We start from the raw sequence: 27100 nt of genomic DNA on the forward strand, positions 1-27100 counted from the left end.
AATTTGTCCACACCACAAAGATAGATATCAATGGGACTCTAGTTTAATTTTTATCTCTCAAGTCCCAAAGTACATGATCCTGTTAGATTACTCTAAGAATTAGCTTCTACAATGAAAATCAAAAGAAATGTTGATATGGACTTGAAAGTTTGTGTCCCCCTAAAATTCATATGTTGAAGCTGTAATTCCCCACATGATGGTGTTTGGAGATGGGCCTTTGGGAGGTTAATGAGGGTTAGATTAGTTCCTGAGGATGGGGACCTCACAATGGGGTTAACTGGTTTATAAAACAAGGAAGGACAGAGAGAGGAGATAGCCATCTGTAAGCCAGGAAGCGAGCTCCCTGGCACCCTGATATCGGACAACCAGCCTCCAGAACTGTGAGGAAATAAATTCCTGTTGTTTAAACCATTCAGTCTATGGTATTTGGTGATGGCAGCCTGAGGTGATTAATATAAATGTTTTAATTCTATTTGGGAAGAGAGAAAATATTGTGCGACTCTTTCCTGCCCCTTCAATGTCCCTTTTTGTTTATGTATGAGATGAATAATGCAGGTATGCACTCTCTTACCCATCCATATCTCATAGGAATAATTGGAATGTTTCCCGCAGAGAAGGGTAAGTAGGCAGATGAATGAAGTTGAAATGTCACATAGTAGAATACAAAGAGTCCGTGAGCTGGGTAGTCTCTTCAGATGGGGCATGGGCAAGATGGAACTGTGAATGACATTTTTAGTTCACAGATGCTTCCAGAGGTTAGTGACTTTCCCATGGCCACACAGCTGCTACAGAATAAAACTAGGATTTGAAAAGCATAATGTATCTTGCACTCTCACCTACAGGTTTAAAAACAATAAAAACTACACTCTTCGAGTCTTGTTTCTAATCACAGTAAAAAGTATATTTGCTCATATGTCAAAAAATCCAAACAAATCCATTCCAGAAAATCTATGTTTTCATAAAACGTAATCCTAGTGACGTTTTTAAAAAATAGGCTATTCTCACCCATACTGTTTTATTTTTTAAAGATTTTTTATTATTATTATTCATTTGAGACACACAGATATAGAGAGAGAAAGAGCATGAGCAGGGGGAGAGGCAGAGGGAGAGAGAGAAGCAGGGTTCTCCTTTCCTGCTGAGCCAGGAGCCCAATGCAGGGCTCGATCACGACCCGAGCCAAAGACAGACACACCCAACCATCTGAGCCACCCAGGTGCCCCCCACCCATACTGTTTTCTTAAACAGTGTCAAATTAATGATTGTATTATATGAAGCTTTTCTTATTGTTATTTAAAAAGATATATCTCAGATAGCAATGCCAATAATTCCTTTTATCCCAGAACATCCTTTTATCCCAGAACATGCCTTTGCACATGGAAGGCCACTTCCTGGCGTATCTTCTGTCCTTCCCTCCTTGTCTGTATGGCAACTCCTAGTTACCTGGTTAGCATTTTAAACCTTAGTTCAAATATAGTTTCCTCCAGTAAAACTTCCCTAGCCAACAGCCCTGAATTATAAATTGTTCCACTCTCTAGGAAATACCTGTTCCTTGTGTATATTTACATTGCAGTGATCATACAGTGGAATAATTTATTAAGATCCCTATCTTCCCTACTAGACTAGAAACTTGTTGTGCATATAGGTACTGTATCCTAGTCACTTTTTTTTGTGTTGTTGCTTTTATTTTTTTTTTCCAGGTTTGTGTTTATAAGGCATGACCAGGTGAATAAAGTAATGGCTGGCAAGAACCATTGCACTCTCAGCCAGTTGAACTTCTGCTCATTCACTTTTGCATTCATTCCTTCAGTCACTCATCAGTTATTTACTGGGCCCCCATCACATCCCGGGAACTATAACAGGAGCTGGGAATGGAGTCTCTTTGCTTCTTTGCTCACCTGTACCCTCCTCATTTTATTCCCCATCTGGTCTTGTTTGCAGGCACTTTGAATGTATCACATTTATCACACTACCTAGAACATTACAAGCAACCAATAATTTTACTTAATTGAGTTTACACAGAAACCCAGAAAATAAACATCCTGTTCAGGATTATTTAAAGATCTAATTCCTTGATAGGAAGTCCAGAAATAAATTTCTACATACATCCTACTCTTTCACAATCATTGCAATAATAATATCTTAAGGTTTTAAGATTTATACATCTGGTTATCCAGGCATAACTATCACTTTATAATTTGATTCTTATGCCTACAATTAGCCATTTATAAATAAAAGTACTACAATAAAAACTTGGATATTTTGAATCTATTTGTATTTACTACTTAAAAATCATGTTAAACCTATGGCTCTGTTCACATTCTCTAAACTTTAGGTAATTCCAAAGTGACTAGTCGAAAGGTAGAGTTTTCCAAATCCAGATTATTTTAAAGAATTACATTTAATAGTTTCCAACTAGGGGCGCCTGGGTGGCTCAGTTGGTTAAGAGACTGCCTGCGGCTCAGGTAGTGATCCCGGAGTCCTGGGATCAAGTCCCGCATCGGGCTCCCCGCTCAGCGGGGAGCCTGCTTCTCCCTCTGACCCTCTCCCCTCTCATGCTGTTTCTCTCTCGCGCTCGCTCTCCAATAAATAAATAAAATATTTTTAAAAAAAATAGTTTCCAACTAATAACCATTCTGCCAGGGTAGGAATTGTAACGCAATATAATTCTCTTTCCCTCCTTCTTAGTATTTTTGGTTTATAAATTATATTTGGAAAGCACTTTGACAAAGATCACCAACTATACATGCAAATTACTGTGGCCTTTAAACCTAACTGCAACCCTCAGCTTGTGCTCCCCAGGCAAATAACAAAAGGCAGCAGAATCATCCACAAAGCTAACATGAAGTGCTCCCAAGCCGATCTGACATTCCAGTATAACCACTGCTTAGAAAACCAAAAACATGTCTGTGCAAAATTATAGAATATTTGTAACTAGCAGGACTGTCTTTCAAGACGTTCATTTTATAGGGATTTCTGATTCCTTAAAAACATACCTCCGCCTTTATTCTCCTCTCAAGGCATTGTTATATCAGACGTCTGCTTAAAAAGATCCTTGGCACTATTTGGAAGGTTTTTCACTTTATCTGAATTGCATTTCACTGACTTCCCAGTGGTTCCACTATTTCACACAGCCAGCTCTGCCCTCTATGTTCCCTTAGAGTGTGGAAATGGAAAAATATAATGGTCATTCAGGTACAGGAGCCTCACTGTGAAAATTCTGGTTGTTCTCAACAGTATTCATCAAGACAAATTGGTTTTCTGGCCGGCTGTTCTTGAAAGTAGACATTAGTACAGTTGCTTGTGTGTTTGGCTAATTTTTCATTTATTCTCTTCTGTTTTTACTCTTCCTTGATTGGCAAGTTCTGTTTATTTATTGAGTACACATGGTTTTAGAAGTGGAAGAGTCATTTCTTAGCTACCCCTGGTCTATAAACTATTTAGTTGTAACTTCACTTCCCTAATGTTGCTGATTATGTTTTTGACTCATTAGTATAGTTGCTATTGATGGCATATTTCAGGAAACTCCTTGGCTCATGTCTCTGTCTAATGGTAAGAAATCTAGTGGCATCTGAGACTGGGCAACTTTAGAGGTGACTCCATTTTCACATCCATTTCGTTCATTCATTCACTCAGCATTTATAAGGCAACATTATCTTCAAAGTACACATTAGAAATTGGAGATAAATACACTTTCATCCTCAACAACAAAAGTATAGTGATTCCAGGTGAGAGTGATGATTCTTTGAAATTTTCATTGTTTAATTGACTTAACTTGACTAAAATATATTGTTCTTTAGAGTTTAAGTTCAAAATCAAATCCTGACACATGCTACAACATGGATGAATCTTGAAAACATCATGCTAAATGAAAGAAGCCGGTCAAAAATGACCACATATTACATGATCTCATTTAAACAAAATGCCCAGAATAGGCAAATCCATTATCCATAATAAGGATAGTAGTAGATAGGTGTTTGACAGGGCTGGGGAGAAAGAAGAATGGGTGCAACCGCTAATGGGCTGGGGGTTTCTTTTGGGAGTGATGAAAATATTCTAAGATTAAATAGTTGAGATGATTGCATAACTCTGTGAACATACTAAAAAACTATTCAATTGTACACTTTTAATGCATGAATTGTATGGTATGTGAACTAGATCTTTATGGGCTGTATAACATGCACACACATACATATTAACATATACCGATGAATTTTTTAAATATTTTAATTCTATGTTCTGACACTTTAAAAGTTTTAAAGAATTTCACAGCTATTATGAAATCATTTTATCTATGTGGTTAGCTGGTAGAAACTGACAAATTCTATAATTCAATAATGAAATAATGGAAAATAAGGTTACAATATTTTGGTTAAGTTTTATTTTAGATTTTATATTTTAATTAAGTTTAGTCACATGTTTTAGGTATCATAATTAGGCTAGTGTCTAATTACATGATTACGTGGCTTTCTTATCTAAAAACTTAAGATGCTAATCCTCACTGCTTGAAAAATTACAAAATGCCTCTTTTGCTTTTACCTGCTTCAATAGCTTCTCAAAACCATTTAAATTCATTTGTGATCACTGGCTATACAAAGTGCCAGCAATTGTCTAAAGTACAAAAAAAGGCTTTATTTTATGAGAGCTTTGTTTTGCTTTGTGGACAAGTGTGTATCTAGTTACACAAATAACCCATTCATTTATTCCAATATTTATTTATGCATACATGCTTTGGGCAAACACTGAATACTGGCTATGTCCCACACATTATCTACTACACTAAGGAATTCAAGGTCAAGTCACTGTCCTTGAGACACTCACAATCCAGTGAAATTATTGCTGCTAAATGAATCAGTAGAGATGAGAACATAAATGTCAATGCTAGTCTGAGAAAAAGACATGTGAGTATATCGTATTATTGTTTATCATCTTCAAAGGATATTTCTTTTTTTTTTTAAGATTTTATTTATTTATTTGAGAGAGAGAGAATGAGAGAGAGCACATGAGAGGGGGGAGGGTCAGAGGAAGAAGCAGACTCACTGCCAAGCACGGAGCCTGATGCAGGACTCGATCCAGGGACTCCAGGATCATGACCTGAGCCGAAGGCAGTCACTTAACCAACTGAGCCACCCAGGCTCCCTCAAAGGACATTTCTAAGAATAGAATTTCATTCTACGTATGTAAAAGAGACAAAGCCACATCAGAAAGGATAAAGTAATCTGTTAATCCAAAAAGTTTAACTACTTTTAGCTCTGCCCTTTGCTCCCAGTAGTTCTCTGAGGTGAAGGATGCACATGACTAAAACATAGAAAAAGGTCAGAACCAAATTTTGATCCCCCCTTTGAATAACTCCTCTCACTGTGACTTCTAGAATCCTATTTCTTTTCATTTATATTTTCTCTAGGAGTGTAAACAAACTCCAAGATTTTTAATCTTCATAGAGCTATAAATATCTGGACATCTATAGATAAGACCACTGGCCAAGTGGGCTTTAAACTAGACCTTCAGCATCTTGAGTATGGATTATCACAACTGCCTCTCTTTTTCATTGTTTTTCTGTAAATAAGGTATTGTTTTCTTTCAATATTGCTTCCAATATTTTCCCTTTGTTTTTAGTTTTCAGAAGTTTAATTATTAAGTGTCTTGGAAAAGGTTTCTTTAGATTTATCTATTTGTGTAGGTATCTTGCCAAATTTGAGAAGCTTTCAGCCACTATTTCTTGAAGTACTTTTCAGCCTTGCCCACCTTCTCCTCTTCTTGAGGGACTCTGATGATACCAGTGTTACCGTCTCACACATCTGAGGCTCTGTTCTATTTTTCAGATTGGATAATTTCTGTTGTTCTGTCTTCCAGGTCACTGATTCTTTCCTCTGCCACTTCTATGCTGCTGTTGAGTCCATTCAGTGATCTGTATATTTAACTCTAAATTTTTCAAATCTATTTTCAACTCTAAAATTTTCACTTGGTTCTTCTTTATATCTTTTATTTCTTTGCTGAGACTTTCTATTTCTTTGCTGGTGAGGTGTTGAGGTGCCTTATTATAGCTTCACAAGGTGAAAGTCTAAACTCCCACTCAGCTTTTATTGTCATGACTAGAGATGGGCCTCAATTTTTTTATATTTTGGAGTTTTATTTTGTTTTCTGTTAGAGTACTATGGTTATTGTCTAAATATTTTCTCTCTTTGTAGGCCAGCACTTTCCTGGTTTTTTGTTGATGGGCCTACTTTTGTTTGTTTGTTTGTTTGTTTGTTTGTTTGTTTTTTAAGAGAAAAGTATGACTCTACTATGTTTCCAGAAGCACAGGCCTGATTTATGGGAAAATACTGTTGAAATAACAAAAGCTTAAGAAATTTGAAGAAACAAAATGTGATTTCTCAAAATTATAAATGAAAACAACTTTATTTTGATGTAGTATTTTTAAAATTTTCTGAAGAGTATACCAAAGCTATTGGGTATAATGAAAAACATTCCAGGCCAAGACAAAAATGGTATGGACTGGGCTCAACTTTTCCACCCAAGAAATGACTGTATTTGGATTACAATCCATAGATATCACTCCAAAAATATGGCCTAAATAATATACCAACTATTTGTGAAGAATTGCAAAAATAAAGAGAAAAAGGGGATAGACAAGCCAACCGCAACTACAGTATCTCCACACATGGTAACGGAAAAGATTTATAATAAAGAATTGCATCATCCCATTGAACAGTAATAGAGAAAAACTAAACCAGATAAATGTTAAGTTTTAATACTCTAGAAAATTTTAATGTACATTATCACTACCATTCCCCAATTTTAAGCCTTGTGCCTGTGTTCAATGATTGCAAATGGAGTGGTTAAAATGAAATTGGTCAAAATGTTAAGTCAGTTAAAAATAAATTTTCCTCATCACTGGTTTTTATATAATTGTAATGTTAAAGTAACATGAGACAGTTATGAAATGACTTCTATAATTTAAATATTTTCTCATTCTTAAGAATTTTGGAAGATTTCTCCTTGTTTTGAATTTCTAAATAATTTTAAATGTATTTTAGCCAGTTAAGTGTTCTTTGTTTTATTAGCAGTTTCCTAATGAATCAGTCAATTTACCTACAATTGTATGTCAATTATCCTAAAATAACTTGGTGGGTTTTTTTTTTTTCAGTAAATAGTCATATTTTTAAACTATGTGCTTTAATGTGATTTTGTCAAGTTGGTAAATGTAGACTTTCTTCTAAGTTATTTTGTTTTCATGACCTTTAAATTAATTTTTAAGCAATAAGGCCAATTTTCCATATTGGATCGTATTTTTAAGAATTCTTTGTATTTTTTTGTATTCAAAATTAAGCAGTTTTATATGAAACAATTGTTGCAGCTTCAAAAGTGGTTATCATCACTATTTGATACTTTTGTGCTGTAAGACTTGAATCCACAGTACAAAGCATATGTAATCTCAATACAGGCTCCTAGAAGAAAATAATGCTAGGCCTGGATTACACAGAGAAGTGAGCATTTTGTTTTATCTGCCAACATCCCTTCCTTGGTAGGATTGTTAATACATGAGCACACCACAACTCTCACAGTAGGTGGCATAAACACACAAGGGCCCAAAAACTAATGATGTAATGTATGGTGATTAACATAACAATAAAAATTATTTAAAAATAAAATAAAATAAACACACAAGGGCCAAGCATAAATCCTTCTATGAGCCATAGTAGTACTTATTTTTAGCTTATGGTTATAATTTAAGTTCAGGAACTTGCAACTGAAAGTCCTGACAAATACTTCAGTAATGTGAAAGAAAATGAATTATAAAATGCCAACAAGAAATGGGGCTGTCATATGGCCAGCATCATGTAGGTCATAAAATGATGAAAGAATCTAAAATCATTGAAGATAATCAGTCAAACTGAATTGGTGGATAAAAATGCAATTCATTTGCACCTTCATATAAATTACTAGAATTCAAAACATTGCAGATAATCAGGACATACATAACTGCCTATAGTAAAATTAGGTGAATAGACTCAAGTGTTTTTAATAAATAGAAAAATATGCTTAAAGATGAATAAAGCCCACCAAACTCTAAAAGTATTAATTTGTTAAAAATAGTAACGACAAAAAGACATAGATATGGGTATGAATACATGTAGAAATATAGATATTTCTCAATCTGGGGGAGCCTGGGTGGCTCAGTCGGTTGAGCATCTGCCTTAGGCTCAGGTCATGATCCCAGGGTCCTGGGATCGAGCCCTACATGGGGCTCCCTGCTCAGCTGGGAGCCTGCTTCTCCTCCCTCTGCCCCTCCTCCCTGCTCGTGCACACACACTCTCTCTCTAGCTTAAATAAATAAATAAACTCTTTTAAAAAAGAAAAAAAGATATTTTTCAATTTGTTCTTTTGGTATGCTCTTTTGACCATGTTGTTTTCTATCCCTTTTTTTTTTCATTATAAATTGCCATCCTCAACAAGACAGTTATACATATGGATGTGGGTATTATTTTCCATCTAACAAAACTAAAATTAACTGTTAACACAAGAGCAGTTTCCTACTCAACCATTTGAAATAGTGGCATAGTACCATGTAAGTGCAGAAACAGCCAAGGCAAGAAATGACTGTGTCTTAATTAATTGGACTGGTATTGCCCACAGTTCTTGAGTAGGCATACCTAAAATAATTTAATCTTCCCTATGGAATATGATACAAAAACAAACAAAACAGGGGCGCCTGGGTGGCTCAGTCATTAAGCATCTGCCTTCAGCTCAGGTCGTGATCCTAGGGTCCTGGGATGGAGCCCAGGTCGGGCTCCCTGCTCCGCGGGAAGCCTGCTTCTCCCTCTCCCACTCCCCCTGCTTGCGTTCCCTCTCTCGCTGTGTCTGTCTCTGTCAAATAAATAAATAAAATCTTTAAAACAAACAAACAAACAAACAAACAAACAAAACCAGACTGGATTTATAGAGACAATACCCATTGAGAAAAAGAGAATAAAGGAATAGAAATTGGGGAAAAAAAGATTTCCATTTGAATCTTTACACTCACATATTTTTCCATATCTCCTATTACAAAGTACTTTTAACATATTGTTTATTTTCTTCTCTGGGTTTTCTCATGGAAGTAGGACCAGCTACAAAATCCGGGGGGGTCCAGTACAAAATGAAAATGAGGGACCTCTGTTCAAAAATCATTAAGAATGTCAAGATAGCAATAGCAAGGAGCATTAAACCAAGCATGGGTCCTTGCAAGTATGGGTCCCTCTACAAATGCAGAGGTTATGTACTCATGAAGTCAGCCCTGCAAAGTGTAAATCGTAAAATATGCGGAGTAATTTGGTGATAAGCATCCAGATCTCTATATATGCATATGCTCTTTTACCCATTTATCCCATTTCCAGGGCTCCGTATAGGGGAAATATCAGTTTGTATACAAAATGTATTTATCCCAGTGTTATTGTAATAATGGAACATTGGAAATTTAATAGCAGAATGATTTGTGGGCTTTTTAAAAAGATGTTAGTTAAAAGATTTCTTAGTGACATTATAAAATGTTGTTAAATGAGAAAAATAGGACACAAAACTAGAAATACCTTCTCCCTACCTCTACTATTTCCTTTATACGTATTCTCAACACTGAAGTGGCATTTAGTAAATATTAATAGTGGTTAACTATGGGATATGGAAGTACACGTGATTCTTATTTTCTTTATGGTTTTCTGAGTATCCTGTATTTTCTGCAGTGAACATATCACTTTTATAGGTAGAGGGGAAAAGAAGAAAACAATGAAGTAAGCCTTTCACCTAAAATGGACAGTTTCTAAGCCAACAGTTGGGAACAGTAAACTGAGCAGTTATACAAGTGGCCCAACTGCAAACATGTCTTACTTTCTCCCTGTCTCCAATAGCATCCTCTGGAGAAACAAAATTTACTGCAGTAAGGAATGTTCAGTTGAGTTTGCATAGTTTTCCTGGTCTACTTGCCCTGCTACCTTTTTCCATTTACTCCATCAATGAGCAGACTTAGTGCTTGAACTGTTTAGCAAATTTTGGACATGATACTATTTAAAATGGTTTATTATATAGAGTAGACGCCAATGACTTAGACCCAGAACAACGGTTATCCTATTGTCAAAGCAATAATGATCACGTGTTGACAAAGACTACAGAGGATTAGAAAAAAGAGTTCAGAATTTTGAAGTGTCTTAGCTTAGGTCCTCCACAGCAAAGCCCGAGATAAGGATTTGGGTATAGGCAGTGTATTTGGGAGGTGATCATAGGGTTCACCTATAGTAAGGGAGCAAGCATCAGAAGTGGGGGAAGGGGGACAATAAACCATAACAGGATCATTACTGAACTGCATAGCCATAAGCTATGGGTAACTGGGGCTCAGTTGCTCTGGGGACCCTCCCAGGTGCTGTATGCAATGCTTCTTGGAATTTTCCCACCCAAAGACAAAAGCTGAGGTATTAAACTTCTGCACTGTTTGTGGGTTTTCCTGGAGGCATTCGCCTCCCTGTACTTCCGGACTAGCTATATACAAGTTGAGCAAGGCTCCCAAGGCTTTGGAGAGGCCCGGACGTGATTGAGATGGGATGCTGTCAAGGTGCTTGGAACTTTCCACCACAAACACAAATGAAATTAGAGGTGGGCTGAAGGAATCTGACACAGGGCTCAAAAAATGTCCCAATTGGAGAATAAAATAAAAAGAAGGGAAAGTAGAGGTGCAAGAACGAATGTTTTGCAGTGCGATACTGGGGCAGATAAAACTGAAGAGAAGTAGATCTCAATCCGTCTGCATCTGTTAGTGAAGAGGAAGAGGAAACTAGGGAAAGGAGACTCATAAAGCAGCAGGGCCATAGTCCTTTTATGTGAGTTCTGCTCTGGCAAAAAAAAAAAAATATATATATATGTATATACATATGTTCTCTCTATATATAATGGGCAAATTAAAGATATAGGACATTGCATCCTGGGGAGGCAAATTGAAAAAGTACTCTCAGATGCATGTGGGAATCCTTCACTTGCCATTTTATGAAGGCAAAATATATTTTCCCTATAACTTTTTCCTTTGTCAAATATCCAAATAGTTTTGCATCTCTGGATGTGTATCAGAGTCTGTTTTTAGGGATTATTCTTTCAGTGCTTCTTATAATCAAACCAAAAGTAATCACGAACATGCAGGTCTTTGCACTACAGTAGAACTAGGAATACTTTGGACAATCGGGTCATTTCTGTCAAGTCCAGAGTTAAGTTATGTGATATATCCCCTCTCACCACAGCTTCCTTGAAAGAAATGTTCGGTGACTTGGAGGGACATGACAAAAACATCATAATAAACTGTTTGGTGAGTCCCTCCTCAGTGATTTCTCAGCGTTTTATCCATGTCCCCATTGTAGGACTTAACACAGTCTACAGTAATGCATCTTGTTATGTGTCTAACTCCCCAGAAACCAGCAAGCTTCACAGTGAGTAAGACCTTACTTTATCCACCTCTGTGCACATAATTCCCAGCACGTTGTCCAATGCAGAGTTGGTGACCAATATAAATTTCCTGATTGAGTAGGCAAACATTTTCCAGGTTAATATTTTCTGATTTGTGTCAAACAGATGAATACTGACATGGCTTAACCCATCTGAGATCTGAACTTGGTTCTGCTACCATCAAGTGGGCAACCTTGGATAAGTCAAAAACCTCCTTTCGATCTCTGGGTTTTTTTCATCTTATAATTAAGGGGGTTGAGACGTTGATCCCTCAGGTAACTTCATGCTCCTGCCATCAGTGATCTCTGTGTCACAGCTGTTAGTTCATTAGAATGCACTGAACGAATTCTGTCCCCAAGTCCCTACCTCGTTCTCTAAAGCACCTTCGAGTACCCTGTGACTCATGGTGTGTTTATACATAAGTGTGTAGATATGATAAAAAGGAAATTAGACTTTTAAATCAGGAGATTAATAAGGAAGTTGGCACCTTTGTTCTCTTGAAGTTTTAAAAAGCTGGTACCTGTGTTTTCTTTAGATTTTCGGTCATCTTCCTTATTTTCTATTTCAATTTCTAATCTTTGGTTTTAGGGCTCCCTAGGCTTGCTCGTTAACCCGTCCATAGCAAGAAGCAGCATTTGTGTTAATGCACACCTTTTTTGCAACTCCAGCTTCTGGTTAAGCAATAAACAACAAAAAATCAAATTTAATTCGTCCTTTCAACACACCTTAATGGAATGTCAGGCACTGTACTAACTCTAGAACCTGGGGAACAAATTAGAGCTGTATTAATGGGCTAAGAAATAAAGTTAAGGCCATTCACGAAGACCTAGGGAACTAAAAATTTTTATTTTAATAAATAAATGTTTATCCTTAGTACTGTTTCCCTCGTAGGTATTCTAAAGAAACAAAATAGCAACTGAAGAAGCAAATGCAAGTAAAAACCACGGAATCTATGTTCAGAGCAAGGCAATCACTTGAAAACTATAGTTTGATGGATTGAAATCTTTGAAGGGTGAGTAGAGAGATTTTTTTAAAACATACTTTAGAAGGGCCATGATTTTAGTCAGGTAACCTGATCCCATTTTGAGGGGTTTTTAAATGCTTTTTTCAAATTTTTATCCCAAAAGTATACTTGACCGAATTTGCCTTACAGAGCATACACTAAATCCATGTTAGAATCTCAGTCTTGCAGGGCATTCACTAATAGAAATTAATGCACACTACATGTGGCAGTATCTCAGGGTCATGACTTCGGCAAAAGTGTAAAAATGTACTCACTGTACCACAAGGTTGAAGAGGGAAGTTTATATAAACTGACAATAGAAAAAATTAAAAAAAATAAACTGACAATAGTTCCTAGTGATGGTATTGGAAAAAATATAATGGCGGGTCACAAGGAGAAAAATCAGAAAGGAATGCCACAGATATGTGGGTATATTTACATCAAAAGAACTGACTGGGTAACAACTTGGATGAATCTCCAGGGAATTAGCCTGAGCAGATAGAGAGGTTACATGCTGTATTATTCCATTTATACAACATCCTTGAAAGGACAAAACGGTAGAGATAGAGAACAAACCAGTGGTTATCAGAGAAGGTGTGGAGAGGATGATTATGAAGATGGATGTGGTTATAGGTGATAGTAGGAATTCTTGTAGTGATGGAACTGTTCAATATCTTCACTGTGGCAATAGATACACAAGCTTACATGTGATAAAATGGAAAGAACTAAATATGCACACACGTACACCCACACACACAAATACCAGTACATATAAAATGAGAAATGTGGATAATATCTGTGGATTTTATTGATGTCACTTTCCTGATTGTAATATTATTCAGTAGTCATGCAACATGTTACCATTGGAAGAAGCTATGATTAGTGGGATTTCTCTGTATTATTTGTTACCATTGCATGTAAATCTACATAATTTTAATTTTTTAATTTAATTACAAAAATCAGTAAGAAAAGTGCAGACAATGAGTTAGAAAAATGAGTTGAAGATTTGAACAGGCACTGAGTGAGAAGGAAACTCAAATGACAAATCCGTGAAAAGTTATTCAGCTCATTGGCAACCAAGAAAGTTAAAATTAAAATCACAACTAGATACAACTGCACAGATTAACCAAAAATCAGAACATCATATAAAATTAAATGTTGGTAAGATTGAAACAATCAGAAATCTAATCCACTGCTGGTGGGAGTAGAAATGAATATAACAATCTTGAAAAACAGAGTAGCATTTTCCAATGAAATTGAAATGTTCTTACCTTTCCACCCAGGAATTTCACCCCTAGGCATTAGAGAGATGCTTGCTATGTATGTACCAACATACATGCTCATAAGAATACTCACAGTTGGGGCGCCTGGGTGGCTCAGTCGTTAAGCGTCTGCCTTTGGCTCAGGTCATGATCCCAGGGTTCTGGCATCAAGCCCCACATCAGGCTCCCTACTCAGCGGGAAGCCTGCTTCTCTGTCTCCCACTCCCCCTGCATGTGTTCCCTCTCTCACTGTGTCTCTCTCTGTCAAATAAATAAATAAAATCTTTAAAAAAAAAAAGAATACTCACAGTGACTTAGGGTTTTTTTTTTTTTTGGACAAAAACTGTAAATCCATTTACAATAGAAAGGTTAAATAAATTGGAGTATATCAATACAATGTAATTCTATGTAGCAACTCTATATATGGAATTTTATATATGTGATGTATAGCCACACAGATCAACATGGATGAGTCTGTGAGTAAACAAATATATGAATAAATACACAAAATAAAGTCAAATGAAAGTTACCGCATCTCTAAATATTAAACCTTTTATAATACATTCCTTTTCCACCCCCACATACACGCTAATAAAATATCAAATGCAAAGGGAAATGACTAGGTATCCATAAACACAAGAAGTCTTATTAAATGGTGTACGGAGAATGAATGGGCATAAATAATTTTACCCTTTGGTAGGGACAATCTACATTGACAACTTTGGTCTTTGTTTCCCCTCATCTAGAACATTTATTTCTGATATTGAATTTTTTCTGGTACCATAGTAAGCACTTAATAAATCTTTGTAGAATAAGTATGTTTTTATTTAATTAAAAAAATTGTATTTTATATTTTTCATTATACCTTTAAATGGAAACAAATTATATTTTTATGCTTTCACATGCATAGAAAAAAGACTAGAATAAAACAGACCAAAAATGCTTTCTTCTTTTTTCGCATTATGGTATATTTTACATTTTCTGCATTTCCTTTTTATTATTAGAAGAATAAACAATAGGAAAAACCTATTTGAAAAACAAAACTGAAAGCCATAATTTAATGATCAATTTAATTCACTGAAAACATAAACAGGAATTAACCATCATTTTGACCGTCCATTACCAGAGTCTTAGGAAATGTGCCCTCACTGACCTTATTTATTTATTTATTTATTTATTTTAAGTAGGCTCCACATCCAGTGTGGGGCCCAATGCAGAGCTTGAACTCAAGACCCTGAGATCAAGACCTGAGCTGAGATCAAGAGTTGGATGCTTAACTGACTGAGCCACCCAGATGCTCCTAGACCTCATTGATTTTAGATTGGTTTCACTTAGATTGGTTTTGTTGCCACAGATACCTGTGGTGTTGCCTCATAAAATGAGAGGTATCAGTGAAAACAGATATTCCTTAAATTATTCAGTTACAATTTTAGCCTTTGCAGTCAATTTGGGAGTCAAGATTGATCACTGTATTCAAATGTTTGTAAGTCCTTCTTCCCACATCCTGCCTTAATCCACAATTTAAGTTCTGCATATAATTCTTCATGTGATAATTACTTGTGCATTAAATTTGCATAATTTTGTAGACTAAGGATCTATGATCTTTCTGAAAGTCCTCATTTCCCAAAAAATTAATATAGTAGCAGTAAGACCATATCTCCTAAATTCTCTTATAATCCATGTGTGTATGGCCTCCCACAGCCAGTATCCGAATTCAGCCTGTATCAGTCTTGAAGCAACTCTCATTTCTAAAATGCGTATCACTTCCCAAGGTTTTAGTGAGCTACTGGGCTCCACTAAGGGTTCCATAGAGACCATAGGCATGGATGTATATGTGGCAAAATACAGCATTTTTATTTCAATATAAGGAAACTTGACTCAACATCTCTTCCCAAGACTTTTCTTCCCCGCTGGCTTCTAAATTTCCTTTTCTCTCTTCAAACCTGTCTCCCCAGGGCTCCTTCAACCTCTGTGATTGCTGCTCTTTTCCATTACTTTCCCTTGCTTAACCAGAGAAATGTATCTGTGTCTGATCCTCCAAATTTGCATCACCATACCCATTATTACAGTTGTTTTCAAGTATGCAAAAGGCCAGTAAACAAAGGATAAAGATTAGGGGTGTGTGTGTGTGTGTGTGTGTGTGTGTGTCACACGCACACATGGGTCCTCACATGTGCAAGCGCTTAGGAAGTAGATGGTAGTTAACAGACGTGCCCTCCTCAGAAATGGGAAAGGAAATGGGGCAAAAGGAACATAACTAATAAAAATGTTTTCCTGTCCCACTAAGTTTAATTTTTTCTTCACCTTCTGAAATTGGTATGCACCTTATACCTGATATGTATATTTACTATGAGAGTATTCTGTTTTTCTACAAAACTTTTACCCAGATTGGTAGCCATCTCACAATACATAGTATCTTGAAATTGAAGAATAGAGTGTGTATTTTTTAGATTTTCTTTATTACTTTTTAAATTATGATTTTACATAAGTCATACTAACTGCATCTGATGATGTAACTGCAAGGATAAAGACATACAAAATCATATAAAGAAGTTAATAATCTCTTCCTAACCTCATTCCCTCTCCTGAGCTTACCAACATTGGCAATGTGCTGATATCCTTTTGTGGAGAGCTCAGACATAGTACATGTACCTGTGTAGGGTTTTGGTTGTGGTGATTTTTACAAAAATAAAATCATATTACTCTACTCAATTTTCTGATTTAAACATCATGAATATCACCTACAGTTTAATAAATAAATCTCTAACTTATTTTTAAATGTCCATAGGATAATCAGTAGCATAGACAGGTCAGAATTTATTCAAGCATTTCCCCCACTCAAACAATTTCCAGTTTTTCTTTATTTCAACTTCCAGCAATTTTTCAATACATACTGTTGTACAGTATGTACATAGCCTCATGTATCAGTGCATTTATTTCAACAAGCTAGAGCCCCCAAAGTGGGATTGCTGGATTAAATGATGTGTGAGGTGGCCCACTTCCCTACACTCTCTGGTCATTGCTTCTTTTAATTTTTCCTGTCTAATGGATGAAAATGGTCTCATACCCTATAATTTTCATTATCCTCACTACTAGTGAGGTTAAGTTTCTCTTCACACATTTCTTGGCCATTTGGGCATTGTACTCTCTCTCTAGCCTTTGTACACCCTGGATATTTTTCTACTGTGTTGTCTTTTTCATATAAAACAATTTGTAAGATCTTATTACTCATTAGAGATACTCTTTGTCAGGCATATAGGTGACAAGTATTCTTTTATGGTTTACCATTTCTGGTTAGCCTCATACTGTAATATATATTCTTAAATTTTTATGTAGTCAAATATGTCTGTTTTTTACTCTTTTGTTTAGGAAGTTATCCCTTACCCTGAGATTATAAAGTCTCCTAAATTTTCTTCTAATGATTTTAGTGTTTTATTTTTATTTACTTTTTTGGTCTTAGTGAGGTGTAATTTACATACAACAAAATTCACTCATTTTAAGCGTACAGCTTGATGAATTTTTGTAATTCTATATAGTCACGTAACCACCAAAATCAGGCTGTTGATCATCCTAAAATGTTTTCTCATACTACTTCACAGCTGGTGCCCTCTCCTGACTTTTGGCCACAGGCAACTACTGGTCTGCCTTCTCTTTCTATAGCTTTACCTTTCTAGAATTTTGCATTAATCGACTCATGAAGTTTGTAGTCTTTTGTGTTTGTCTTCTCTCATTTGTATATATGGGATGCATCCACATTTTCACATATGCTAATGTTTAATTCATTTTTATTGCTGAATGATGTTCCATAGTGTGGATAATGCACAACTTGATTATCTACCAGTTAATGAATATTTGAAATTACTTTTGGTTTTTGGTTATTACACATAATGTTGTTATTACATTATTATAGTATTATTATATACTACAATATTATTATTTACTCAGATGCAAAAGTCTTTGAGTAAAAGACTTTGTACAGACATACCTATTTCATTTCTTTTGAGTAAATATCTAGATGTGAGCTTGCTGGGTTATATGGCAAGTGTATGCTTAACTTTAGAAAGTACTGCCATACTGTCTTTCCAAATAGCTGTGCCATTTTGCATTCACAACAGAAATGTATAGTGTTCAGTTTTTCCACATTCACCCCAGCACTTGGTATTGTCAAGCTTTTTAATTTTAGCCATTCAAATGGTGTGCAGTGATCTCTCATTGCAGTCTTAATTTGAATTTACAAGATAACTAGTGATGCTGAGCATCTTGTTTATGTGCTTATATCTGCCATTTATAGGTGAAGTGTCCAAGTCATTCCCTCTTTTTAAAAAAATTTGGGTTGTTTTCTTATTAAGTTGTACCTGTTCCTAATATATTCTGGATGCAAGTCCTCTGTCAAAAACATGTTTTGCAAACGTCTTCTTGCAATCTGTGGCTAGTCTTTTCATTTCCTTAACTGTGTCTTTCAAAAAACAAAGGCTTTTATTTTGATAAAAATATTTTATCAATTTTTTAATTTTTGCTTTTTCTGGCATGTTTACGAAATCTTGGTCTAACCCAGCGTCACAAAGCTTTTGTTTTTTTCTAACTATCTAATAATTTAAGATCTTATGGTTAGACCTCTGTTCCATTTTGAGTTAATTATTGTGTATGGCATGTGGTAAGAGTTGAGGTTTTTTTTTTTTATACAGATAAATTTAGCTATTCCAGCTCTATTTTTTAAATTGTTGATCCATCTAGAATTAATGTTTTTGTATATGAGGCAATACTCCAGCTTAATTTTTTCCTGATGAGTAGCCAATCACATCAATATTTTCTATTCCCTAAGTTATTCTCTACTTATAGTATTGAAATATTTGTGATTTTTTTAAATTTCCTATTCATAATTGTAATACTTTCAAGACCTTATTCTCTTCCACTGATTTATTTTTGTAATAAAAGTCCAAAACAGAATTCTTGGTTCTCAATACCTTAACTTCTTTCTCTTTCCATTTGTCCTTATTTTATTAAGTGGTACTACCATCTACCCAGTGGGTCAAACCAATAACATAGGTAGTAGCATTTATGTCCCTCCTTTCCTCGCCCTTTTAATCAATCCATCACTTTTCCCCTTGTATGATAAATGTATCCACTTTACTCCATCTCCATTGCTAACAGCCTCATCCTGTCCCCATGCCCTTATCTCATACCAGGCTTTTCCTTGCTCCCTAACTCAGTCCACATCAGCCAGCTTTCTGTTCTTTCACCATCCAAGTTTATATCGGTCACAGGGACTTTGACCTTGCCATTCCCCCTGCCTAGGGTAATCTTCCTTCATCATAACTATCTTTGGCATCTTTCAGGTCCCAGGTTAAGTGATAACTCAGATCTTTTGAAATATCTTATATGTATAAGTCCCCCTGACTATAATTCCCCTATTGCTAGTTTGAATTTAAAGTGGATACTCACCCAGGAATATGCATTCTTAATAAGCTGGACATCTGCAGCATCTACTGAGATCAGGCACTAGATCTTTCCTTTCCTAAATGATTTCTTCCCATCTTTGTAGTCTGAGCCAGAAGCCAGCCCAGGGTTATTGCTAAGGGACAAAGAAGAGCAAATGATTAGCCTTGATCAAACTGATTATTATCCAATGTGGTGCTCATAAAAATGTGGCACCCTGTGCCTTCCAGAGTGTCACAGATTTCCAATATGAGAATAGCTCTGGGTTCACCCTCAGATGAGGAGTAGAAGGTTCTGGGACCACATGGCATATTTCTAAATATCAGTCCATTCCAGAGGGACAGTTACATAAGTCCTGGAAAGCGGACCTGGAGAAGTGAATCCTGCTGACAAACGGACCTTTACACTTGGAAGGGTCTCTTCTGGAGGTCTTGAGCATCATCCAAAGGGAAAGATCACACTGGCCTGGCTGGCCCATTCTACTGAATTCTGTGTGTGTGTGTGTGTGTGTGTGTGTGTGTGTGTGTGTGTGTGTGTCTTTACTCATTCCAGCTCCCCTTCTCAGGTCCTGTGTATTGAATATATTCAGTACCACAGCTGCAGCTGCCACTGCCCTTGTTGCTGTGACAACTCATAGCAATTTGTTGTTCATTGTGAGAGTGAGCCTTGGGGTACACCTTGCCCACCAAACCTCTCCCTCAAGCTCCAAACACCATTTGACTCATTTTCCATTACAATCATCAGAGGACCTTTAGCAATACTAAGGGAGTTATTGCTTTCCTTCACATCTTTTCTCAAATATCTGATTGCAATTCAGCTCTCCAGAGAAAATCCAAGCTGCCTCTTTAATCTTTATGAAGAGAAAGTGTGAATTTTATCCTAGATTCATCATTTTAAAGCTGAAGGGGAACTTGAATACAATCTAATTATATCTTCACATTTTACACATGAAAATAAAAGTGTCTGATCTAACTAGAACAGGATCTGGCATGTGTGGCAATCATTCAAAAGCTTGTTCAATGAATGGATGAAGTTTGGGAAATCATGACTTCTCCAACATCACACAAGTCTGTGGCAGAACAGATATTAGAATATAGATTTTCTCATTCCAAACCTCAGTCCATTTATAAAAATAATTTGATCATATTTATTTATTGAAATAATCTAAAGAAAATACTTCTATATTTTAAAGATTTGCCATAAAGGTCTTACAATAACATCATTGTTAGCTGAAAGTAGCCTTAAAAACAAAGCAGTCTATTTCTCAGCTTAGTAAAAATAAATACATGCAATGTACCTATTTCAATTTTTTAAACATCTTTATTAAGGTATAATTGATATACAAAAAAACTGAACATATTTAATGTATACAATTTGATCAGTTTGGAGAGAGGCATATGCCTGTGAAACCATCACTACAATCAAGGTAATAAGCATGTCCATCACCTCCAAAATTTTCCTCCTGCTCCTGAGTTGTCTTTTTGTTTGCTTGTTTGCTTGGTTTAAGAACACAACATGAGCTCTACTGTCTTGGCAAATGTTTAACTATACAATACAGTGTTAACTATAGGCATTATACTCTACATTAGATCTTTAGGATTTATTCATCTTATATAACTGAAAACTTTGTACCATTTGATTAATACATCCCCCGCTCCCAGCTCCTGGCAACCACCATTTTACTCTATGTTTCTATGAGTTTGACTATTTTAGATTCCTCATAAAAGTGGTATCATGTAGTATTTGTCCTGGGTCTGATTCATTTTACTTAGAATAATGTCCTCCAGGTTTGTCCATCTTATTTTATACGGCAGGCTTTTTTCTTCATTTTTAAGGCTGAATGATATTTCATTGTATGTATATACCACATTATCTTTCTCCATTCATCTGTTGATGGACACTTAGAGGCTGCTTCTATACCTTGGCTATTGTGAATAATGCTGCAGTGAACACAGAAGGGCAGCTCTTTCCTCTCAATCCTGATTTCAATTCTTTGGGATATATTTTCAATTCTTTAAGGAACCTCTATACTGTTTTCCATAATAGCAACACCATTTTACATTCCCACCAACAGTATACAAAGGTTCGCTTTGCTTCACATTCTTGCTAATACTTACCTTTTTCTTTTTTTTTTTTTGTAATACCATCCTAACAGATATTAGTTGATAACTCATTGTGGTTTTGATTTGCATTTCCCTAATTATTAGTGATGTCGAGCATCTTTTCATATACCCGTTGGCCATTTGTATATCTCCTTTTGAGAAAGGTCTATTCAAGTCTTTTGTCCATTTTCCTAAGTCAGTTTTGACAAACTGTTTTCCCCACTTACTTATTGTTAAATGCACATTTCCTACTTTCAAATTTAATTAATTTTAATTGGCTAAAACCAGGACAAAATCTTCAGGTTTGACAGATATTTTTAAAAGCCACAGTAGGAAAAGTAATTAAAATGCACATCACACTGATGTTTAAATCAGGTTAGTATCAATAATAACATATGTCTAATAGCATGTGATTCAAGGAGTGGAAGGAACTCCTTTCATCTCAGAACTGAGCTATCTTAGTCCATGTAATTGTGAAATGTTTTCCTTGAGAGAATTGGAAATAAGTGGGTAGAAAAGAAATAGAGTGACTTTAGAGCCAGAATCTTTGAAAAAACGTTTTAATTTGATAAGGAGTATAAAAACACTCATTGCCAAAATCAATTCAAAGTTCAAACTAAGACATTCTCTACTTTGTAGAAGCAGCAGCTTTGGATTCAGGTTTTTTGCCGCCCAATCATTTGTAGTGAGAAAATTCCCAAGAAGTGTCATCTGAAATGGTGTAATTTGTGAAACTGGCTCTGTATGACAATGTAAAAGGCCATCAAGTTTCCCAAACTTGTCTTGCTTTAGAACCACCTGTGGCACTTTTTGAAAATATGCATATTCTTGAGTTTCAAAGAAAACCCACCAAACCAGATTCTCTGTCTATGAGATCCAGCCATTTGTTTTAATAAGCTTTTCTGGGCTTTTTTGCAGCCAGCCTGGCACCTCAGCAACAGGGCTCATGTGTATTGACCCATCTTTAGAGAAATGGTTGTGTCTTAACTTTATGCTGTGCCTACAGGCAGTTGGATTTTCTTGTGAAAATGTGAATTTCCCATAGATACATAGAATACAGACCTGGAATACTCCAGGAGAAGCTGTCAGGTCTTGCCTTTACCTGTCCCTCAGGAAGAACCATAAAAACGGTGTGATCTGTTTTAGTCTAATAACTCAAAATTTGAATAATGTTTCCAAAGTTATTGTTTTGCACTGGAACAATTCTGTTGAGAGGCCACAAATCATGAGCAATCTCAACAATTCTGTTGAGAGGCCACAAATGATGGAACAATTCTGTTGAGAGCCCACAAATCATGAGCAATCCACAAATCATGGATTATTTTTCCAAATGTAGTGAAAATTCCAAGTATCATCCTTGGAAAGAGAAGATCCAAGATCAGAAGACAAGGACTTAGGCAGATAGTAAGATGGGAACCCCTCATTCTAGGTCTTATGGTTGCTAGAATCTAGACTAGAAGGAGTAGCAAACCCCCCACCCCCAAGGAACCACCTGGATTTAAGGAGAAAAGAAAGCAAGCTTCTACCACTCATAGGCAGGTTAGGAATTAGGCAAGGATGGATTGTATGCTTTAACAGAGCTGTGGTGGTCCACACCTCCAAAAAAAGTTAGAATGCCATTGTTAGAATGGGCCATGTCTTGATACCCATAAATTCATCCTCTCTATGGTGGTTTAGAGAGTGAACATCTTATCTTGACCCCAAATTTTAAGAGGACTTTTTGATTGAACTATATGCTACTCCCAGATGGATTTGAGGCTGAAAACCTATAGCACATCTTACTCCCTGATTAGAACTGCGGTGATATCCCATGGCTAGGGCTAGAACCAGTTCACATAGATCCATATCCTGACTCCAGTTATAAAACAAGGTGAAATAACATAATTTTATACGCTGTGCAGTGTGGCAAGTCCAGAATATGAATAGATTTCTAATATAATGAAAAGTGATAGAACTTTGTGAAACAGGCAACCTTGTAGTGTCAATTACATTTCCTTGGCACTGATTTCAAAAATCCAATTAATGGTCAGGGATGTTTATATTTCATATTTGTCCAGAAAGAAGGCCTACTTTCATCTTGAAAGGATTACCAACTTGATTACAAAAATATCGTCCTTTTATTATCTAGGACCAAAGGCTTTTGTACTTGACACAAATGCCTGGTGAATAAAAACTACTATCACATTAAAAAAAAAAAGTGCCCATTTAAAGAGCATCCTATATATGCACTTGTTTTATTAACATAGCACCAAAACAGCATGCTATTTGTACTACAACTCATATACCTAAAATCACTTCACATTTTCTCCTTTAAATATGTCATTCTAAGATTGAATTTATATAAATCACTTGACTATGACAAATAGCCTCTTAGAAATCGTGTCTTCAAATTTTAAATGGCCTTCAGTTTGTTTTTGGAGATAAAATAAAAAAGACTCAGAAGATTCTCTTCAATTGCTTCTTGGTAGTTAAAAAGTGCTTAATAGCAGAGTAGCTATTGGCCTTGTCAGAGTGTTGTACTGATGCCCTGACTTTGTGATGATCTGGGATCCTACTCAGGGGTTGCTTGTAAAGGTTTGGGTTCATCTGGTTGACTAATGAGATTAATTAATTACCCAGCAAGGGTATGATTTCACTCATGAAGCATATGCTATTCAGAAATGTCCTGGAAAGATCAGCTCTATTTTGCTTCCAGGATAAAAGAGAGCTAAGGATTGCTCAAGAGAAAGAGATCCCTTTAAATGCCCATGCCAGATGGGAATTCAGGCATCATCTAGAGGGAGTCAGGTACAAATGGGACGGGACTCTGGCAAATTACCAAGAGGTACTCAGGGTCACTGCATTGGCCTTTGTTATGCCATCTGTTAGTTAAATTTATAAGATTGCACTGTGTGATCCTCTCTATTTGAGCTTATTTCTCATTTCTTTCTTACACCTGACAGTGGACAAATTAGATCTGAGTGATTTTAAGAAGTATGCATTAAACAACATTATCTCAAAATATATTTTAAATAAATTTTTATGACAGATCACCCTTTTAAAAACATCTGGTACATATATATATCATCTCATTTAATTCTCTCAATAATTCTGTAAGATGTGTATGATCACTACTTGCATCGTGTAGCTGAAAAAACAGTTTTTCATCCAGTTAAGAAACCTGACAAAGACTATTTCATTTATACATGTCAGAAACTGTGATTCCAATCCAAATGTTCTAATCACAATTTTTTTCGTATTTTTACTGCAATACAAACTAAAAAAGTCATTTTAAAAAAGATTATATCTTTTCCCTTATAAGTCACATGCTCTTTTTTTCTAGGTGTTCCCAAAACATATTCTCTCTTCTTTTACTATTTTTTTAAGGTTCAGCAATTTTATTGCAGTGGTGCTGTTCATTCAGTGTCAATATTCCCTGGTGCACACACATATTTTTCTCAATATGTAGTTTAGAATTTTTTTATTGTTTTATCTTCAGGATTTTTTATGTTATTTTTTTAAATTTTATTTTATTATGTTATGTTAGTCATCATACATTACATCATTAGTTTTTGATATAGTGTTCCATGATTCATTGTTTGTGTATAACACCCAGTGCTCCATTCAGTATGTGCCCTCCTTAATACCCATCACCAGGCTAACCCAACCCCCCACCCCCCTCCCCTCTAAAACCCTCAGTTTGTTTCTCAGAGTCCATAGTCTCTCACGGTTCATCTTTTTTTTTATGTGATTGCTTTCAGTATGTATTCTATTTTCTTACTTTGGTTTTCTATTTCTGTGATTTTTCTTATCTGTATTTTTAATTTCTTGTGTCTATTTTCAATATCTTGCTTATTTTCCTCTTAAATCTTTTTACCTCTTCCTTCAATTTCTATGGGTATTTTAAATTTTCCCATTTTTCACCTTGTCTAAAGGCATTAATTTGTTGTTGCTGTTGTTTTGTGTTCTTTCAACTTCAGTATTCTTTTCTGAAATATTTTTCTATTGTTTCTAATTCTTTCTTGAGTTCTTTGATCTAATAGTTCTAATTTATGTTGCTTTTCCATGTTCATATTACTTTATTCATGTCTTTTAGCTCATTTTAACACAGTAGATGTTAAATACAAATACAAATACAGCTTTGCTCTCTTTTGTGAGCATGTCTTTCTGACATGCTTTCCTTGTCTGCAGAGATATTATTCTGTACTTTATTCTCTTTATTCTTATAATAAGTTTGCATGGGATTTGATATCTATGCCTTTCCTTTTTTCATTTTTTGGTAAAATTAGTATTCCTGAACTATATAATTAAGCCAAGTTCAGGAAAGCTTTTCTGTCTTCCCAGAGGTTCTGCTTCTAATGTTTCTGTACAATGTTCAGCAATACAATGGCTTGCTTTTCTGTGAAATCCTGGTTCTCTTTCCCTCTCTAACTTTGATCTGGACCTTCTCTTTTTTTCATCTCTGTTGTGTTCAATTTCAATTTCACTGGCATCATTACTCCTCAGAGTGGGGCCTTGTCCCACAAGGAAGCCTTCACAGGTCAGTTTTGAGAGTGAATGGTATTCGTATATTCCATGTCCTTCAGGCCTTCTTACTGCCAGTACTGCCTCTGACCTGTGCTGGAGACGGCATACCTCCAGTTTTAGCTGCTCTTCTGCAATCAGCCATCTGTGGTTTTCACTGAGTCCATATTGGCTCTTTGGAGGTCTGCTGATCTTTTATCAGACATTGTTCTCATGGCTCCCTCTTCTTCCCCACACACAGGACTGTAACCAACTGCTTGAATTTGGGGATTGGTAGGGATGCCTTTTCACCTAGTTTGGTTGTCATCTGTAGATACTTTGTTTTGCTATCTATTTGCCTGTCAGTTTTACTGGAGAGATGGAAAGAACATAGTATCGTTGTCATTGCCATCTTTCCAGAATCCCAGTTATATAAAAAAAATTATAGTATCCAGAGAGCAAAAATGCACAGAATGTATAGCTTTATGTATAGATTTACAAAGTGTGTTAGCAGTACCCAGATAAAGAAATACTTCATCAATTGAGGATTGTTAACATATTCTCCCATTTTTTTCTTCTAAATCTTAATTTTTAACAATCTGAAAGCAATATACTGAGAACAACAGAATATGAATTGAGGTAATTTTGGCAGAGTTACATAGTCAATATATATATTTTATGTTATTATAACTTTATTAAAAAATATGTATATATTTGTATTCCTCTGATCCACAACTACGTAAGACTTACACATGGAAATACTTGTGCTTGAGCTTATACGTGATGCTGTAAATTAAATTTCTCGCCCCAGTTCTTCATCCCTCCATTATTCATATCCTCAGCATATAACTTTGCAGTCCATCCTGCCATAGGTACAGGATACATATCTCTTTACCTTGATGTTAGCTTTAACTCTTTGACTTACTTTGACCAATGAGGATATAAGTTCACGGGCCACAAGCAAGAGTTTAAAATGTGCTCTAACACTTACTTTTTTGTTTGTTCTTACACTCGGCCATTGCCATCTTGCCCTGGCCTAGCTAATCTGTGGGGCTCAGAAGGAGTGAAAAAGACATGTGGAGCAGAACCATCCCAAGCTAACTCCACTGTGAAACAGGTCATACCAGCCGACCTGCGAACTCAGGAGGAGAAAGAACTGCTTGTATATTTCATGAAGGATGTGAGATTATCGATACTGCAACATTATTGTAGGAAGCACAAACAATTCTCATGCAATGTGTTGAAATTCTCAAAGACAGTTTATGGTTGTTGCATGATATAATTTGTTGTTTTTAATAATTATCGATATATGTGTTGCTGTTTATATCTTTATGGTTTCTTCCTAATTGCTTTAGCTG

The 27100-nt window shown here is 35.8% G+C and overlaps 1 long non-coding RNA gene across 1 annotated transcript in view; it reads left to right on the plus strand.

The window, feature by feature from the left end:
• The window catches only part of LOC113934927, a 210307-nt gene that overhangs the window by 20001 nt on the left and 163206 nt on the right, over nucleotides 1–27100 (plus strand). Inside the window, exon 2 of the long non-coding RNA XR_003523837.1 lies at nucleotides 12349–12469. This is a non-coding gene — a long non-coding RNA (uncharacterized LOC113934927). The remainder of the gene's footprint in view (nucleotides 1–12348; nucleotides 12470–27100) is intronic.

The sequence above is a fragment of the Zalophus californianus genome, chromosome 13 (genome assembly GCF_009762305.2).
Source record: "Zalophus californianus isolate mZalCal1 chromosome 13, mZalCal1.pri.v2, whole genome shotgun sequence".
NCBI lineage: Eukaryota > Metazoa > Chordata > Mammalia > Carnivora > Otariidae > Zalophus > Zalophus californianus.